General features: G+C 46.1%; 1 protein-coding gene across 3 annotated transcripts in view; it reads left to right on the top strand.

Annotated features, from left to right (window-relative positions):
* The window catches only part of Fer (FER tyrosine kinase), a 295,423-nt gene that overhangs the window by 14,682 nt on the left and 261,883 nt on the right, over nucleotides 1-18,858 (top strand). The window contains exon 1 of one of the 3 annotated variants that reach the window (XM_005077173.4): nucleotides 17,477-17,561. The exons of 1 other annotated variant lie outside the window; for it this stretch is intronic. The gene's annotated coding sequence lies outside the window, so the exon portion shown is untranslated. Of the gene's footprint in view, nucleotides 1-17,476; nucleotides 17,562-18,858 lie in introns of those variants that run through there. One more of the 3 variants, XM_013118471.3, reaches the window with a different exon arrangement.

Raw genomic sequence — 18,858 nt, 5'->3', positions numbered from 1 at the left:
CTTCCATCTTTCCCCCATCAGATGGTTCTCAAATGCTTGGCAGCCATGTAGGGTTGGGGAGATAAATGGATACCAAATCAAAGAAAAGGAAAAGGATCCTTGTAACTCACAGTCATGTCTTAAATTGCAAGTGTTTATAATAACAGTATTATTTTATTGTGCTCGCAGGAAGTAGCTAAAGAATAAACACATTCCACACACATACATACACACACACACACACAGACACACACACAGACACACACACACACACGAAGTAGTTAAAGAATAAACACATTCCACACATAGACAGACACACACACACACACACACACACACACACACACACACACACGAAGATAATCAAGCTACCATGAATCCATGTGGTAAATAAAGCAAAGTTGTTTCATGATGTGTGATGATTTAAACAGCTTGGAGGTTGAAGTTAAGAATATAGGAGCCCAAGAGGAGACTAGCTACAGTAGGTGGGGCATCTGCATCAGGGTAGACTTGCATATGGAAATCTTGGTGTGACAGGGAATGGTCCATGCAAATTGGTTGTTTACATTTTAGTTTGGAATCAATGAGAGACTACAGATGATGGTAGCTTTCTTTAGGGTTTCAGATATCTGTTTTGATCTTCCTACATAGTACTTGGTCACACTGAAAGACCGTCAGCTCCCACTGTCCACAGGCAGGAGCCCCACCACAGGCAGGAGCCTTCCAGGTTGGGTTCTCTCAATCTTGCTATTTCCTAGACAGGGAATACAACTCAGACCTATCTTGCATCTTCAAGTCGCAGATACACAACTTTCGGGAAGCTGTCCCTTTCCTCCTTTCCCCCGTTACCCTCTTTCTTTGGGGCCTCCCTGTCTTAAGCACACAAAGCTGTAATTAAATATTGTGTTTTGTAGTTGTTTGGAATCATCATCCATTTGCTCTTTTAAACTCCAACCAGCATTCCATCTTCTACCAAAGAAACCCCTGACCTTCGGAGTTTGCTGATGCAGGGGTGAGCGTTTATCTCCAGGGCCTGCCAGTATGAAGGATGGATTCCATTAAAGTGCTTAACAGTGTCAGGGCCCCCACAGAAGTTACAGGTACTGTCTTCATTTTCTCAATGCTGACAAAACTTTGAGACATACTCATCACCAACACTGCAGACTAGAAAATTAAGGCAAGTGTCTCATGGCCCTGGAGGTACAGCTCCGGGGAGCCAGCCCTGTCCCTTTCTCCTGACCTTCAGGCTCAGCTCAGTGCAGAATGAATCTGGTGTGTGCAGTGGAAAACGGGAGGGGGAACGGCTATTCCAGTGCTGCGAGCGTGGCCAGTGCTGTGCCGTCCATTATAATCCCTCTCGAGGCGTGGAGACTCCCTTGCCCACCAGCAAAGGGCGGGCGAGCAATGAGCTCGCCTGGACAAAGGGCGAGTGGAGGCGGGGAAAGGGAGGACGCCCCGCCCATTGCGGCACGGCTCTGCGCCGCTCTAGGACGCTGGAGGGTCTCGGCTCTCCGCTCTCGCTGGTCAGGGCTGGGCCGCCCCTCCGTGGGCGGGGCCTGGCCTGGGTCTGTGGGGTGCTCCAGGCTGTCTTAGTCCTGGGACCTGATCTGGTGGAGATACCCAGGGCAGCTGCGATCTTGTCGGTGTACTGGCTACCCCTGCCTAGCGTTGACTTCTAAACATCTCAGAGAACTGGAGCAGTTGTTTCCCTAGAAGTCAGCCTTTTGATGCATGGGGGGAAAATACGCTGCTTGTGATTTTCAGCTGATTTCTTGTGTGTTCTCATATTGGCTCAGATGCTTGCTGTAGACGCCTTCATAGGGTGAGAGATCTGAAAACAGCTCCTAACCGCAGTTTCCTAACTTGTGGGCAGAGTGTGGGATGACGGTTTCCTTTTTGTCTCTATAGAGAACCAACAGGCTTTGGGGGAGGTAAACGTTAACTCTATCGCCTGCCCGATAGTCTGCTCGGTTAATTCGGAGCCTTGTAATTTCATGGCTACCGAAAAGACTAGGGGTGGGATCAAAATTACAAACATTAAAGATGGCGTTTCTAAGAGCTGAGAGTGTTACTGAACCCCAAGTATGGTCCAGCCACCGGTCCTCAATATGCCAAATTAGAAGTGGAAAGCAGAAAAAAGAGAGATTTATTGAATGTGACCATGCTGGGAAGAGACAAAGAAACCCAGTGAACTTGCCGGAGTCCATCTCTGGGGTCCTGAAGTGAGATCGGAGTTTAGATAGCCAAGGATAAGTACATCTAAGCTTTCTGGGTCATGTGACTTCCCACATCCTTGACCCATCAGTCCTAGGGCTTCAGTCTTATCCCGTAAGGTAGAGGGACAAATTGTTAGAGCTGTATAATATCTCCGGGTTTCCCCTCTGGCTGGTGCCTTTCCCTGTTTCCAGAATGAGATTCCTGGGAATTCTCTCTCTCTCTCTCTCTCTCTCTCTCTCTCTCTCTCTCTCTCTCTCTCTCTCTCTCTCTCTCTCTCTCTCTCTCTCTCTCTCTCTCTCTCTCTCTCTCTCTCTCTCTCTCTCTCTCTCTCTCTCTCTCTCTCTATGTCTGCCTGTGTGTATGGTCCTTTGCCTCAATAGTCTGATAGACTGAAAGACATGATTAGCTCTTCAGAACGTTGTCCGAGGGAAGAGATACCAAGACTACCACAACTCTTACAAAGGAAAACACTCAATTGGAGCTGCCTTACAGTTCAGTGGTTTAGTCCATTATCAATACCGCAGGAAACATGGCGGCACGCGGGCAGACATGGTGATGGAGAGGGAGCTGTCAGTTCTACATCTGGATCAACAGGCAGGAGCAATATAGAGAGAGAGACACTAGACCCGGCTTGAGCATTTGAAACCTCAAAACCCACCCCCCAGTGACGCACTTCCTCCACCGAGGCCACACCTCCTGATAGAGCCTTTCCCATTTTCACTCAAACATCTTCATTTCTGCTGGCCCGCTTTAGAACTCTGAACATGTAATTTATCCCATGAGAAACCTGAGTTAACTCTGTATTAGTAAATGGAACCGGCAAGGGAAAATGACAGGTATGTTTATTTCTAAAGGCACTACCATCAACTAAAAAGAAACTTTAGTGACTAGGGTTATCGAGGTGACGTGCAATAATACTTACACATTCTGCATTATGAAGGCAATTTAGAGAACTATATCAAGTTGGTAACGCACAACTCCTTCAAAAGATCATCCTTTGTTCAAAAACCTATTGTCACTCCCTAGGTCTTTAATAAGAAGTCTCATTTCACTAATAAATACCAATACTAAAATTAAATACTTCCTTGTGTTTGGGCAGATACAGGTAGAAACAATCTTGTATGTGTTAGCAAAGAGTCAGGCTGATTTAAATAAACAAAAAGAAACAATAGTGAAGTTGATGTCCCTGACTAGATGGTAACCACAAGGAATTCAGTTTCAATTGGAAAAAAATCTTAGAGCTATCTCAGAATACTTATTAATGAGCTTATTATATTATCCATTTTAAGAATCTGTCTTGGTGTTCTTTTATTCTTAGTGGCTCCCTCTAATAACTTTCTCGTTTTATTGCTGTGTGCATAATGATGTTCTTTAGTATATCCAGGAGACGTTTTGATGTTGGAATATGCAGCGATTCAAGTTTCACTCCAGCAGCTTGAAAGAGTGATAATGAGGTGTTCTCCTTTTTACACTTATGCTTCCCTTCCAGGCCTATAATTGCATTTAAAAGTTGATATTGTTCTTTCAGATTTTCTGTTCAATAATGAAACGCAAAGCAATGATTGTTCCCCTAAGTACAGCTTTTAAGTTTTCTGAGAACTAAGATAAAGGCTATGCAGCAGCTCTCAAAGTATCACTGGGAACATTCAACTCGGTGCACTTGAAAGCCAGCTGACAGAGGAAATTCTGGGTTATAATTTGTAGATGAAAAATCTACAATGGGACACTAAATTGGTAATGATTTGTGGGTAGCAAATAGAATTACAGGACAAATTTGGTTGCCTGAAGATAGCATCAGTAGCAATCAACCTTGGCTCAACTTTGGAGGAAAAACTGCCTGGAACACCAAGACACAGGGTGTGAATGAAGGATGAGACGCCTGAAAAGAATGAATACCAAAAATAAGGATAACACCAAACAGTTCTGAGTCATTTCTTAAACGTCAGCTGTCATAATAAGCATTTTGTTTAAGTTATTCCATTTATTCCTCACAATAGCTATGCGGTTAGTGCTGTTAACGCCTTCACTTTTAAAGTGTGAAAATCAAAACAAGAAATTTCTCCAGCTGGGAAGGTGTTCTCAAACTTTGGTTTGCCTGACTTGTAGAGAGCTACACAGACACTTTAGTATTAGTCATTCTGTTTTCTGCTTGTAAAGATTATTTCTTTTAGCTGCATGCTGACACACAGTGTAATTCCTGCACCTAGAAGGGCAAGGTAAGAGAATTGTTGAGTTGTGAAACCAGTTTGGCCTACATAGACATGCCCTATGGTGCTGTTAATTTTCATTGGTTTTGGTTTTTCTTACTCAGAACCACTCTTATTCCTCTGAGTCATAGAAGAATTAATTCCTGATTGGCAAGGAAGCTTAGGGAATGGTTAATTATGGTGGCTTTTGTATTAGACCTTTCTGTTTCAAATAGCAACGCCCGTACCAACAAAACTGTGAGACTGTAAATCAGACATTTGAACTCTCTCCACCTCTTTTTAAAACATATCTATAAATAGGAGTAATGTGAGTGTCTATCTCACAGGGGTTTTAATAAGGCTTAATTGAGACTGTTTTGCGAGCCTGTGTGTGTGTGTGTGTGTGTGTGTGTGTGTGTGTGTGTGTGTGTGTTAGGGTTCTCTAGGGGAACAAAATGAAGAGAATGAAAATATATATTACAAAGGTGCTATGTTTGCCTATGAGGTTGGATTTTGTACTACAAGACAGATAGCCCAACAATGGCTGTCTATGTACTGCAGAGGTTGAAAATCCAGCTCTTGTTGGATGCATGAGGCCGGATGCCACTGCAGTTTCAGTCTGGCGCTGATGGCCTGGAGGGTTCCTGGAGAGCCACAGGTCTTCATGTCAGAAGGCCAAGGAAGCTGAGTTCCAGCATCAGAAACGCCTCAGCATGGGAAGTAAGGGTATATACAGACACCGCCATGAGTTGGAGGCCAGAGGCAGCAATGCTCTCCCCTGAGACTGCCTCAAATCCCAGCTGCTTCTGGGAGTTCCTCTCAGGGAGAGCATCTTCTGCTAACCCTCCTTGTGGGCCCACCAGGGGCAGGCATGTCTCTTAGTTGGTTCCAGATCTGGTCAAGCTGACAACTAAGATTAACACTTTGAGTGAAAACACTTGGTATGTATCTGAGCAGAGTGTGTGTGTGTGTGTGTGTGTGTGTGTGTGTGTGTGTGTGTGTGTAGGTATTGTATACATCAAGTATTTGTATCGGGACTCACTTGTGTGTTTGGTAACATTGTCTGACAAAAGGCTGTATCGGGGATGGTGCTACATGCACGGTTGTCATCCCTGCCCTGGAGAGACTTAGACAGGATGGTGTGAGCTTTGCTTGAGCTAATAACACCCAGTTTCAAACAAAACATAGACAAGGCAGAGGCAGAGACCCTGCTGCTGTTTACTGTGGGATGAGCACCAACCTCTAACTCCCCTGTAGACCTCACGAGTAAATTGTTACTGATATGACCAAAATGTTGGCAGACGCAATGGAGGAAAGATTTATTTGGCTCAGTCAAACAGACTTGTGTACATCTGTCACAACAGGCAAGAGGCAGTGCAACCCATGGCGGTGTGGCATCAGTTGTACATATGGCCTGGGCCCCGAAGTAGAGTTGTAGTCCTCTAAGGTCCCCATCCCCCACATCTAGTAACCTGCTTTCTTTCTTTCGTTTTTAAAGGTGTATTTTAAAAATTTACATGATTTTATGTGCCTGCATGTGTGTCTGTGCAAGGGTGACAGGCAGTTGTGAGCTGCCATGTGGGTGCTGGGAATTGAGCCCGGGCCCTCTGGAAGAGTAGTTTGGTGCGGTGTGTTAACCACTGAGCCGTCTCCGAAGCCCCCGTGTCCTGCTTTCGACAGCCAGGTCCCACCTTCTAAAGGTTCCACAGTCTCCCAACACAGTACCCATGGTCACCTTACAAACATCCAAAACATGAGCCTAGAGGGACAAGGCACATTCCGATCATCACACTGCTTCAGGGCTGGGAGACAGGAAATGAAATCAAAGATTATGGTTGATTTTTGCTCTTCCGTGGCTGTGGTGATAATACACCAGGACAGAGACAACTTAGAGCAAGGAGGATTTATTTTGGCTTATGGTTTTAGGGAGTAAATCCATAATGGTGACGAAGGAGTTGGAGCAGGTGGCCGGAGCAGGGGGCTGAGAGATCACACCTTCAGCCTCCAATACAAACCAGAGACAGCGAACAGGAAGCGGGAAAGCCATAAGCTCTGGAAGCCCATCCCTCCCCAGGGGTGTTCTTCTCCAGCCAGGTTGAGCCACCTCCAGGAACCTCACCAACGACAGGGACCCAAGTGTTGGATGCTTGATCCTATGGGAGACCTTTCACATACAAACCACCGTAGCGATTACACCCAAACTGTAACTGCTACCGGGATGTCTCTGCGTGTGTTTTTAAAATCGCTGGTGATGGACTAAGTAGGTACTAAAGATGTCTTTCTCAATTTAGATGCTGATAGCTATCATTGCATAGCATATGCTTGAGTACACCCTGCCAGGAAAATGACCTATAAAGAATGCCCGGGCCTTTCCTTATCAATCAAAGTTTGCTTTTTACAGCTTCTGGAAGCAATAATGACAATCATTATCACTATATTGTGGTTTGTCTAGCAGATGAACAAACAGCCGGTAAGCAAACAGATACATGTGGATGTGATTAGGTCACTTTTTAAAGGATTAGAACGGAAAGGATAATAATGGCTATTAATATTATGCCCATGTGCCCGTGGGTGGGTTTGTGCATGTGAGTTCTGGTGCCTTCTGAGGTCAGACCTTCCTTGAAGCTGGAGTTACAGGTGGTTGGGAGCCACAGGACCAGAGTGCTGGGCACTGAAATCCGGTACTCTGGAAGAACAGAAAATGCTCCTGTGGGAGCAGCTCAGCCACGGGTCCCTGACAAGTTTGTCATGGGCCTCGAGTTCAATTTCCATTACTGGAAAACAAATGAAACCCTGACGTCACCTGGATTCTCTTATTAGTCTCAGCTCTTCTTATGCATAGGTGAGCCCCCCCCTTTTAAGTCGTTTGCCTTATTCCCCTCATCCCTTAGGCACCTGAAGCACACAGGCTGATTAAGAGTATTTAAACAGCTAGGCTACAGTTGAACCTGAAGCACTTGGCTGCTGAGCCCGGGCTTTGAGTCTTAAACCTTCCCGACTAGAGCAGTCTGTCTCGTGCATGTACCCACTTTATGAATTTTAAGACACATAGGCTCTGTGAAATGCAAATATAAACCCCATGATAACCTGTTGCAAGCATCTTTACTGTATTGAATGCATAAGGGTCACAAAAACAGGGAATCTTTTATAAAAACAACGTGTTTTGAAATAGAAAATAACATACAGCCTGTCCCATATGATCCAACCCCTCTTAGCCACTCATAAGCTGACCTTCCATAACTGCTTGGTGTAGGGGTGAGCCCCACGAAGCTATCCACCTTAAGGGCGGGGATAAGGAAATTCAGGACAGGTGGAGATAAAAGGAAGTGAAAGAGAAACAAATCTCTCTTCTCCTGTCTTCCTCTGGAAGCCTGCCACACTTCTGACTCCCCAGCCTTTTGTGTGTAAGTTCTTATTCTGGTAAATAAATATATTCCATATTGCATTGACCTCGATCAGCAGCTTGGCAGTCTCCTGAGAAGTGCTTCCTTCCCCTTCAACTGTGTAATCTCAACAAAAGCGGCTCCAGCAGGATTCAGATGTACTGTGCATACTCTATTGGTCTAGAAGTCCCTCTCTTGAATTTTTTTTCCAAATTGGAATCGATAAGATAGCAACAGCAGTGGGTCGCAACAGTTGTATGCTTTCTGTGTCACTTAGAAGAATTGACCAGCTAGAGTATGCAGTGTCTTTATGGTTATAGAAGATGAAATGGAGACAGGATGAGAAACATTAAACACAGGAATGAGGACCAACTCAGGGGGAGGAGATGAGTGAGTCCTGGCTGCAATCTAAGCCCTGGCACGGTTACTCCAGCTCTTCCTGCTACCCCTTGCTGCAATCCCAGAGCTTCAGTTAGTCAACGGTTCTTTGCACTGTCCAGTGCGTATTCAACTCTGTGCCTTGTTTACCTAAGGATGTGGGAGATGGGTTTCTGATGCTTGCCCCTGGAGAATTGCCTACATACACTTTAGAATGTATACATCTGAAGTGTGTGTCATATGTGTTATAGAAATACCATGGCTTTGCACTCTGCACACTGGGACTGAAGGGAAGGCTCTGTAATAGTGATTGTCTAGATGGGGCTCATGACAATGGAAGAGCTGGCCTCAGACAGAAGGTTTACTGACTGACACAGACCTTAGGCTTGTGTGTTTTACATACTCTGTCATGCTTAAACCTCCTTTAGGTCCCTGGCCCTGGTTACACTTTGAACAATTTAAACACAGACAGGTGACTCCAAGTCTAGCTATGAGGGGAGATGGGAGATTTATACAGCAAAGACATTGACAGAATTTTTGTTGTTTTGGAGACAGGGTTTCTCTCTGTGTACTCTGGCTGTCCTGGAACTCACTTTGTAGACCAGGCTGGCCTTGAACTCACAGAGATCCGCCTGCCTCTGCCTCCCAAGTGCTGGGATTAAAGGTGTGCGCCACCACTGCCCAGTCCAGAATTACTTAACCATACCTATGTTGTTCTTTTTGAATAGTTGTTTCCCAGGTTCATCTTGTCCACCTAACAAAATTTCATGTTTCCTGATAAGCACACAAGGAACTTAATGGTAGTTGTGCCCCTGTGTTGTCCCCCTTGAGTTGTTAGACATATGCCCTTTGGGGGTGGGCAGTTTATTGGCTGGTGTAGAGTGTAGCTTTCCCTGACATCTGCCTGGGCCCTGATGCATTGTCTGAGCCCCCAAATAACTCACAGGACACTATATTATTTATGAAGCTGTTGGCTGTTTGCTTGGTTTCTTACTGGCTATCTCTGACTTAAGTATTTAACCCATAATTGCTAATCTAAGTATTTCTCTTACCCGAGAAAGGGTCCACACATCTTACTCCTCTAGCGGCTACATGGTCTCTCTCTCCCAGAATCCTCCTCAACCCCTAGTCCCACCTATCTTGCTTCCCTATTGGACAGCAGTGCTTTATTGACATATACACAGGACTTCCCAATCAGGCTGGTGAATAAACACTTACATCCTTGCACTGTAAACTTGGCTTGTCTCTAACGGAACTGGTTAATGCTCATTGGTATATTTTGGAGACAGAGCTCCCTGGGCTAAATTCTGCTTGTGTGATTTAATGTCTCCTAAGCAAATCTACTAGTAAATACTTTGTAACATCAATTCTATTGCTTTGAGTTCCTTCTACATTGTATGCTATACTGTGGTTACTATTTTATTGTCACAGTATAATTAGCAGAATTCCAGGATGGCCTCCAAGATGCCTTTCCATTGACAAACATCTAATATAGATACTATAAAATTGAGTCTAGAGCATAGAAACAGTTAAAGTTTCAGATTCAATGTAAGAGAAATGTTTCCTGCCTTGGTTTGGAGAAGAGAAACTCACCATGACTTCTCTACCTGCAAGGGACTGGATTTTGTTAAGTCTTGAGGGGGAAAGTGAAATTTATCAGACAACTCACATCAGCCTATGCTGAGCCTAGTGAGGTGGTTCACAATTGTCATCCCAGAACTGGGGAAGCTAGGCAGAAGGTTCACCAACAAGTTCAAGGCCGGCTGGGCTATATCATGAGTTCAAGACTAGCCTGGGGCTAGCGAGTGAGATGAGGGGTGGAGTAAGATGAGGAGGATAAGGAGAAAACAGTTTATAAACCAAACAAACGCCACAAAATCCCTGTTGGCTTTTCTCACCAGTTAGAGTGAAGTTAGAATAAAACACAGTCTCACTTCCAGAAAAGTCTCACTTCTCATGTAGTTTTGCTCCATTGGCTGGGCTCACTCTGCTTTAGTCACTCCAGTTTTCCATGCCTGTTACACTCACCTTTTCCTCCTCAGGGTGTGCAACTGTGATTTCTAACTATCTAGGACATCCTGTTCCTGCATCTGCCTGTACCTGGCTCCCTTCTCACCTCCAGACCTCATTTCAAGTTTCATCTTTTCAGACTCACTGTTACCACAGCTCCTCCTGCCCCCAGCGACAGCACATCCTGTCACAGTACCCTTTGTCACAGACTGTAACCCTGCCTAGAATGCCGTGTTTACTTCATTATTTACTCTCTCCTGTTGATATGGGAGGCTTAATGCTGGTAGATATTCATACTTAAGAAAGTATACTTGGTAAAACAAATGAATATACAAGGAAATATATATATTTTAAAATGAAATCCTATATTAAATCCAATTAGCAGACAATTATGTATTATGTAAATGAAATATAACAATTCTTGGGTAATAACAATGAAATTAAAATTGTGGGGGACTAATGGGACATATTTCACTTTTTTTCTTTTGCTTGCAACAAGTCTTTCATGTTCACATTTTTTAATGAATTGGGGGTTTTGGGATAAAAAATGTATTTTAATTGAATATGCTCATTTATATCACTCAGTTCCTTTTCAGTGATAATCTTGGGGCTTTATAAGATAAACTGTGTTTCAAGTAAGAAGAAGTTACATAAATCAGTTCTTTTTAGAAGCAGTCTTTGGTCTTTAACAAGGTGAACTGAATTTCAAGTAAGAAGAAATTAGTTTCTTGAATATATGTGTATATTCAATATATACATGCATACATATATATATATATATACATACACACACACACACAAATGAATGTTTCTTTCCAACTGAAGGTCAAGACAATTTCTTCAGTGTGTGGTATTTTGAATGCTTTATCATCTTCCTTGTTTAATGTGAGAAATTAGGGTATTCTACTTGCAGATGACCAATTGTGTAGGGACTGATGACTGAAAAACACTACCTTTCCCCCGTTATCTGTCTTCCTACTGTTGCCAACAATCACATGACCATGTCTGCCTGGTGTGTGTTTGTGTTTCTTGAATTCTTCAGCCTTGCTGTTTCTGAAATGGCACCTAAGGGTGTAGCTAAGTGGCAGAATGCTTGTCTGGCATCTATGAGACTCCAGGTTTAGTCCCGGTGCTGCAAAGCAAATCAACAACAACAAAAAAATGCCACCAACCAGCCAACCAATCAATGGACAGCAAAAACAGATGAAAGCAAAACCTATTTTTCGAAATGGGCAAAAATTCTTTGAATATACGCTCTACAAAAGGAGAAAGGTGACTCTCAAGTAAGCAGTGAGTCGTGCTCAACATTGCCAGCCATTGGGAAAGTACAAATTAATGCCCGGGCATCATGCCACTATAGGTCTATCAGAATAGCCAAATAAGTGGGTTCTGATAGTCCAGGACAAGGTGGATGGGGCAGAGTAGTAAATGGTTGTGAGTTTGAGGCCAGTCTGGACTCTATTGTAAGTTCCAGACCAGCCCTGGCTATAGTATAGACTTTGCTTCAAAAAAGAACCAAAATAAACAAATGAAATAATGGCAAAGCAAACCAATTTTTCCAACTTGTTTGGCAACAGTACTCAGTGCTGGTAGACAACAAGGAGCCATTGGAGCTGCCATGTGTCACTGGGGTAGCATAAAATGGCCCAGGCTCTTGAACACGTTTGGCAGGGCTGGGGATGTAGCTCAGTGGTCAATTCCTTGTCTAGAATGGGCAAGCTCCTGGGTTTGATCCTGGTGACATAAAACAAAACTTACATTTGCCAGTTCCTTATAACATTAACTCTCACTTGCTGGTGCTGAGGAGATGATCCAATGGGTAAGGGGTTGCTGAGCCAGCAGAAGGACCTGCATTCAGATCCCAGAGTCTACTAAAAAGCCAGCTATGGCTGCATGTGTCTGCAATTCCAGAGCTGGCGAGGCAGAGACAGGTTGATCTCTAGGACTTGCTGGCCAGCCAGCCTTGTCCTGTCTTTGAGGCCCAGGCTCAGTTGCAGACCCCATCGCAAAACCAGATGTGATACAAGACAAATCTGGCCTGGTCCTTATGGGGCTGTTGCTCAGATTAGATGACGGTAGCTGTGGTTACCTGCACAAGACCTGACAAGGTCAAGCCATTCAAAATGACAGCATGGATAGGGGAGGGGTCCCTGAGACCCCACCTCTATTGGAGGAACTATTGATGGCTGCTAAGGGAAGAGTCAGTCTCCTTAGGAGACATGGCCATACTCTAATTATTTCCTTGGAGAAAGTATGTAAACATGAGTTTTCTGGCCTGCCATCCTGGTCCCACAGCCACCTTGCCCCAAATGAACACTCAGAAACTTACATTAATTATAATACTGTTGGCTGGTGACTAGGGTTTCTTATTGTCGAGGTCTGTCCTAATTATTAACCCATTTCTATTAATCTAAGTATTTCCACATGGTCTTATCTTTCTGGAGAAGGGTCCAGACCTGTTACTCCTTCCTCTACTACATGGCAACTGTTTCTGCCTAAGTTTCCAGAATCTTCCTCATCTCCTAGTCTACCTATCTTCCTGCCTCACTGGCCCAACAGTGTTTTATTCATCAACCAATAAGAGAAAAAGACATCCCCATCAAAAGTATCTTGTTTCCATGCACAAATTATGTTCCTCTCTAAGATGTGTGTGTGTGTATGTGTGTGTGTGTGTGTGTGTGTGTGTGTGTATGTGTGTGTGTGTGTAAGACAGGTGCATTGGATCCCACTGGAGCTGGAGCTACAGGTGGTCATGAGTAACCTGACATTGGTGCTTGGAACCAAACTCAGAGCCGTCTCTCCAGTCCAGCGGTTTCTTTTTAAAGAAAATCACTCACAGATCATTTGAGATCTTTTTTCCTGTTCTCTCCATTGGTTTTATTTTTTTACTGGCAACACACCCTCCTCTTTCATTTGGTGTCTGATTTCCATGACTGGAGGTCTATAACAAGATGATACCCACTTGTCTTTTTGTAGTGGAACTTACAGATTTTAGACATCATTCTTGAAGTGATGGGGCAGGGGATCTGGCTGTGTCAGACAGAAGACTCCCCAAGTAGCCATAAAAATCTCAGATAAGTCACTGCTTCCAGCAACCTGGAGCCTGCCATTGCAGGAGTTAGGCAAGAGAAGGATGTGGATCTACACTTACTTCCTCTACGTCACGGGAACCACCACACTCCTGTCTGTATCCAGTAGTCTTCTAGCTCAGCCTCACCCGGGAGCAAGCATTTCTGTTCCTCACTTAGTGGAGGAAGTGAGCTGAGGATCTGGTCTACACATTTCTTAGATTACACAGACTTCCAGATAATTCTGTCTGCAGCTTCTCGCCTTACTGTTGCCTTCAGGGATACCTGACAGCTGGATTCCCTGTGACCTAAGTTCATGTGTTGCTGCCAGCAAGTAGAAACGTAGGCTCAGCAAAATGCACCTTGTCGACCGGCTTGGCTGGTCTCCTAAGCTTGATTTTCCCTTAAAAACTCATCACAGATCTTCCCAAGGCAGAATATCTGAGAGTGAGTCTGTTGGTGTGCATTTCTTAGGAGGCCCTCCTAAGCACTGTCCAGCACTGTCAAGCACACACTCACGCTTTGTTTTTGAAGGCACAAAGGACTAGGCATAAGGGAATGAAGGCAAGGGCAGGTAAATTCTGAGAAAAGAATGGTTTACCAGAGGGACAGACCTTGAACAATCTGGGGACATTTTAAGAGGGCATGTCTTGACGAGGAATGCTGGTGGTGGTTTTCCTCAGTGTTGATCAGAAAGCCAAGGAACCAAGGGAGACAATGTGAGTCCGCTCAGTCAGCCAGCCCCTGGCTGGGAGGGGAGGTTATGAAGTGTTTTCAATGGATTTGACATTTACTTTGAAGGCTATGGAAGTGTTCGTCTCTCATCTACTTCACCTTTCTTCCCTCTGCTCCCCGTATTTTCCATACACAGATCTAGAACTCAGAGGAAGCCATAGACAGGCATTTTGAAATTTGGAAAGCCAAAACAACAAACGTCTTGAACTTCGCCAGACATGATCTGCAGTGAAAGTTTTCACTGAAGTGAACACGCTTATGTCTTGGGAAAACAGACTGTGTCGCATGCACAGAAAAGGGATAAACTGTTTTTTCTTCTGTTTCCCTCTCCACTTCATCTGCGTTAGGCGTGGTGTGTGCGCTTGGTGAGGGCTAAGAAGTGACCAAGAGGACTGGCTGACAGAAGGAAGAGAAGGAGCAAAGATCACAGACGTAGGAATCGCTGGACTAAGACGGCACACAGCCAAGATTCCTCAAGTCTATGAGAAAATCTTAAACAGGAAAACGAGAGGGAGATAGGATGGGGAATGATATTAACCAAAAGTAAAGAATTAAAAAGTGTATTTAAACCAATTTCCTAGTTTTCATGTTCACATTATATACATTTTCCCCAGGAAAATCACTTCATTAAAATATAAAATTTGATTAATCTGTATAGATTACACACTGAGGACTTGTTTGCTTAACAGCTAGGTAGGACTGTGGCATTTCATAAACTGTGGCAGTTCCTGGCACAGATCTAAATTTTAATGGAAGAAAAGGAATTTATTAGCCAGGCAGTGGTGGCGCACGCCTTCAATCCCAGCACTTGGGAGGCAGAGGCAGGCAAATCTATGTGAGTTAGAGACTAGCCTGATCTACAAGAGCTAGTTCCAGGACAGCCTCCAAAGGCACAGAGAAACTCTGTCTCAAAAAACAAACAAACAAAAGTAAAGGAATCTATTAAACCATATTAAAGTAATGTATCTTCAACTGAAGGATTAGACTAGTGTTTTATGAAGTTCATAGATTACCTAGAAAGGAAATTATTTTCCTTAATTCTCCCATATTTACAAGGTTGCATAAAGAAATTTGTTCAGAACTTTTGGAAGTGGAAAAAAGTATTTGTTAAATAGGTTGCAATGCAAAATGACACTTATTAGAGGGGGGAAAATAAAACTAGGTGTGCTATTTTCCTTCCAGTTTCTTTCTTTCCAAATTTGACTGTGATTTGTATATCTGATGAACAATTTTCTTTATAAATTGCAAAGTTGCATTTTTTAACACGATGCCTGACACAAGGTGGACAAATTATATTTCTTGAGTGTATAGTTGGGTTTAGGATAGGTAATGATAAAACCAAAAAGCTCTTTTTAAAGATTTGTTTACTTATTTTTATTACATATACAGTGTCTGTCTGCATATTTGTCTGCACGCCAGAAGAGGGCACAGGATCTTATAATAGATGGTTGTGAGGCACCATGTAGTTGCTGGGAATTGAACTCAGGACTCTGGAAGAGCAGTCAATGCTCTCAACCTCTCCAGCCTCCCAAAAAATTCTTACTGCTTTTGGAGAAGTGGATTCCATTCACATATGTAGGTGAGCTACTAATGCACCAGCCACATCAACTGTATTTAGATCTTTTTATACAGATGGGAAGCCTAAGGTCATGGAGAAGGTATGCTTGGTAAAGCAGTGCAAAGTTATATGGTTTTTCTCAAGATCATTTAATACTTGCACAGACTTTAATCTATTTCACTAGCACTGACACGACAGACACAACATTCAATGCTTATAGAAAACTAACTTGAATTTAGGAGGCTATTTATGTATGCCACTACAGAACTACAAAAATACATAGAAAACATTACCATTTTTAATTTGGAGGTCATTGATAAAATTATGTAAGAGAAGGAAGGCAACTTTATTGTCAAGTAGGCATTAAGCCAGAATGTGACGCATGCCCAAGGCATTACCCAAGAGCATGCAAAAGACATCAATTTCACCCTTTTCTGTAGACCAGTAGATACAATCCATTATTTATATTTTCCCAACGAACAATAGCTAGTAGAACCCAGCACTATTTGTCACATCTGCAGTGGATTGTTGGGGTGCCACCTGTATTTTAAGAGAAAAAGCAATCCTTATGCCCAAGGTAGTTTTGCAATTTAAACTAGAGTTCTAGTGTTTGACAGAAACTGGAGATAGGGGGCTATTTCTTGTCGGTATCTGTGAACTTTGAAAGATTTTTCAGGCTTGTTAGGGGTTTCCTTTACCCTTGCTGGGATTCAACCAGGGTTTTAAGCACTCTGACACTGATTCACAGCCCTGTACCACCCAAGTTCCTGAGAAATACATCCCTGGATCATCAATCTGACAAGAGTGCTTAACTGCTTTCTGAGAAAAAGAAGGAAGAGAGTCTCACCTATTTTGAACAGCAGGGCTTAAAGATTTGTGTGTCCTTACAGTATTGTCTGGCTTCCTGGGCTCTGAAACAGACTTAAGTGAAGAACCGTTTAGAACGGCTCTCACCTAACTCACAGGTTTTAAGGGTGGGAGTGGGGTTGGAGTTACTAGACTTGTTGCACGCGGCCAATGTGGTTGAGCTCACGTACAAGACACACTGCCTTAAAAAGCATGCTACAAGCCTTAAGGGAGTGACGCTCGGTGACGAGTAACACCTATCACAGAGCTCCAGATCACCTAGTTAAGATCTGTTTGGTGCACATTACTCTTTTTTTTTTTTTTTTTTTTTTTTTTTGCACCAATTTGGCGAGGAGCGCTTCGGAAAACAGCCCTCGTTGGAAGGGCCAATCATTCTGAGTTCTCGCTTCCCAGACCTTTCCTAGAGGTGAGTACTTTGGAGGGGGCCGCTGCCGGGACCGGCGGTACACCTTGCACAGACAGCATCCACGTCCCCAGAGAACCTCGGATCGTCGGCGTCGCAGGCACCGGGGAGCCCGGGGGCGAGGAAAGACGGTGCTGAGCACGTTGCAGCACACGCAAGCAGAACGCGGGAAGGGAGAGGGGCCACCCGCGGGCGCTCCTCGTCTGGTCACGCCTCCTTTCCGGCCGCTCGTTCGGAGCGCGGGGCTGACCCTTTCCCGGCGGCCCCGCTTATCACCCGGCCAGGTCACACTTCCCGGCTTGGGCCGTGCGAGCCTCCCCGAGTTTCCTGTCTGGGCCCCTCCGCCTCCGCGCCCGTCCCGCCGTCGCGCCGTCCCGTAGCCGGGCTCGGGGGAAGCGGGCTCCTTCGAGGACGCCGGCGGCGGGGAAAGCAGCCCGCAGGGCGGCGGCCGCGGCCCACGCCTCCGCTCGCCCGTAAAAGCCCCAGCCCGCTAAGCCCCGCCCGCGCCCGCCCGCTAAGCCCCGCCCCTCGCGGGCCCGGGCCAATGGGCCGCGCCCGCCTCCTGGGAGGTAGTAGAGGAGGGGGTTGGGGCCGGCGGCAGAGCCCGCCCCTCACCCTTGCTCATTGGCTGAGGACTCCGGGTGCCCGGAGACCGGAGTGCAGCGGGATTGGCTGCGGAGGCTCGCGACGGCGGCTCCCATTGGCTGCCGCGGCCCCTGTGACGCCGGGTGGCGACGGGCTCCCGGGTGTGAGGGGCTCCTGCTTGTCAGGTTCTAGGTAGGTGCGTTTCACGCCGCCGTCGGTAGGCACTGTTGCCCGGGGCAACGCCCCGGGAGGTGGGAAGGAGGCCGGAAGGCGAGCTCTGCACGGGGGCCACCGTCCCCCCGTCCGCAGCGGGGCGCCGGGCTCTGGCCCAGCGGGCGCGGGCTACCCGGAGGCTCCTCTCCGCCCTCGGCCAGCTCCGTCCCCGCTCGCCCGCCCGCCCGCCCGCCCGCCCGGGGCCGCGGGGTCACTCGCCCCATCCCGCCCGCGACGACGGAACGTTCCGGGTTGGGCTCGGGTCCGGCCCGCGAGGCCCGCCCCTCCCACCCGCCGGGACCCGGAGGCTGAGGGGGCGGTGCCGGCCGTGGCGGGCGCCTGGCCCCGCCCCGTCGCGGGTCGCGGGGCTGCGGGGCGTCGGGCGGGGGTTGGGGGCTGCGGCGCCCCGGAGCCCCTGCACCCTTCCCCTGCTGGCGCTCATCGCCCCGCGCTCTCGGTGTGCACACCCCTCCTGGGCGCCTCACCCCCCTGGCCGCCCCCTCCCGGGACACCCAGAGCCCGGTGTCCCCGCAGCCCCTGCCCTGCAGGACCCCCCTGACCCGGGGTCACCTCTCCTCCAGTGTCAGGTCCCGCTGGCTGCCCGGCTCGTTCATGGCTGCCCCTCAGGAGTCGGACCCAGATTGAGACCCCTGGGGTGAAGCCGGCAGTCAGGGGCGTTTCCCCCCCCCTCCCTAAGGGTAGTTTAGGGGTCTGAGGTGTCTGGAGGCTGGCACCCTTGTGTCCTCTTAGGATCAGCTCTCTGAAACGTGAGGTTAGTTCTGCTAAGAGCCAGGGCGCTCCTGGACAACTAAGTTTCCATGGGTGGTGCATTGGTGCTCTGTACATTTGTGATTTTGTTAGGAAATGCCATTGCAGTCTAAGTCTGTGAAGGGGCTAGGGGCAGACTTTCATTTTCATCCACCTTATATGATGTAAGAACAATGGAACTTTTAATATTTCTTTACTTCCGAAGAAACTTTATTCACAGTGGTCTCACTATCACCCTAACATATGCTAATCTAACTTGTACAGGCATTTTAAGAAAAAACTTCTCACCTGAAGGCACTATATAAAAGTTTGATGTAAAAAAGAAATCCGAAGATAAGGCCAACACTGTTTTAGTGGTTGACGTCTAAAAAATGCGATTCGTATGTGAAATGAGGATAGGATTCAGAGGAAATGTTAGTACTGCAGAAATACATTGCTCGGTGCGGGGAGGTGTACACACACCTCCGTGGTGTTGATGACGTGTGGCAGAGCCACAGGATATAAAGGG

This window comes from Mesocricetus auratus, unplaced genomic scaffold, assembly GCF_017639785.1.
Source record: "Mesocricetus auratus isolate SY011 unplaced genomic scaffold, BCM_Maur_2.0 Super-Scaffold_100010, whole genome shotgun sequence".
NCBI lineage: Eukaryota > Metazoa > Chordata > Mammalia > Rodentia > Cricetidae > Mesocricetus > Mesocricetus auratus.
This window is presented reverse-complemented; position numbering and strand designations above follow the sequence as displayed.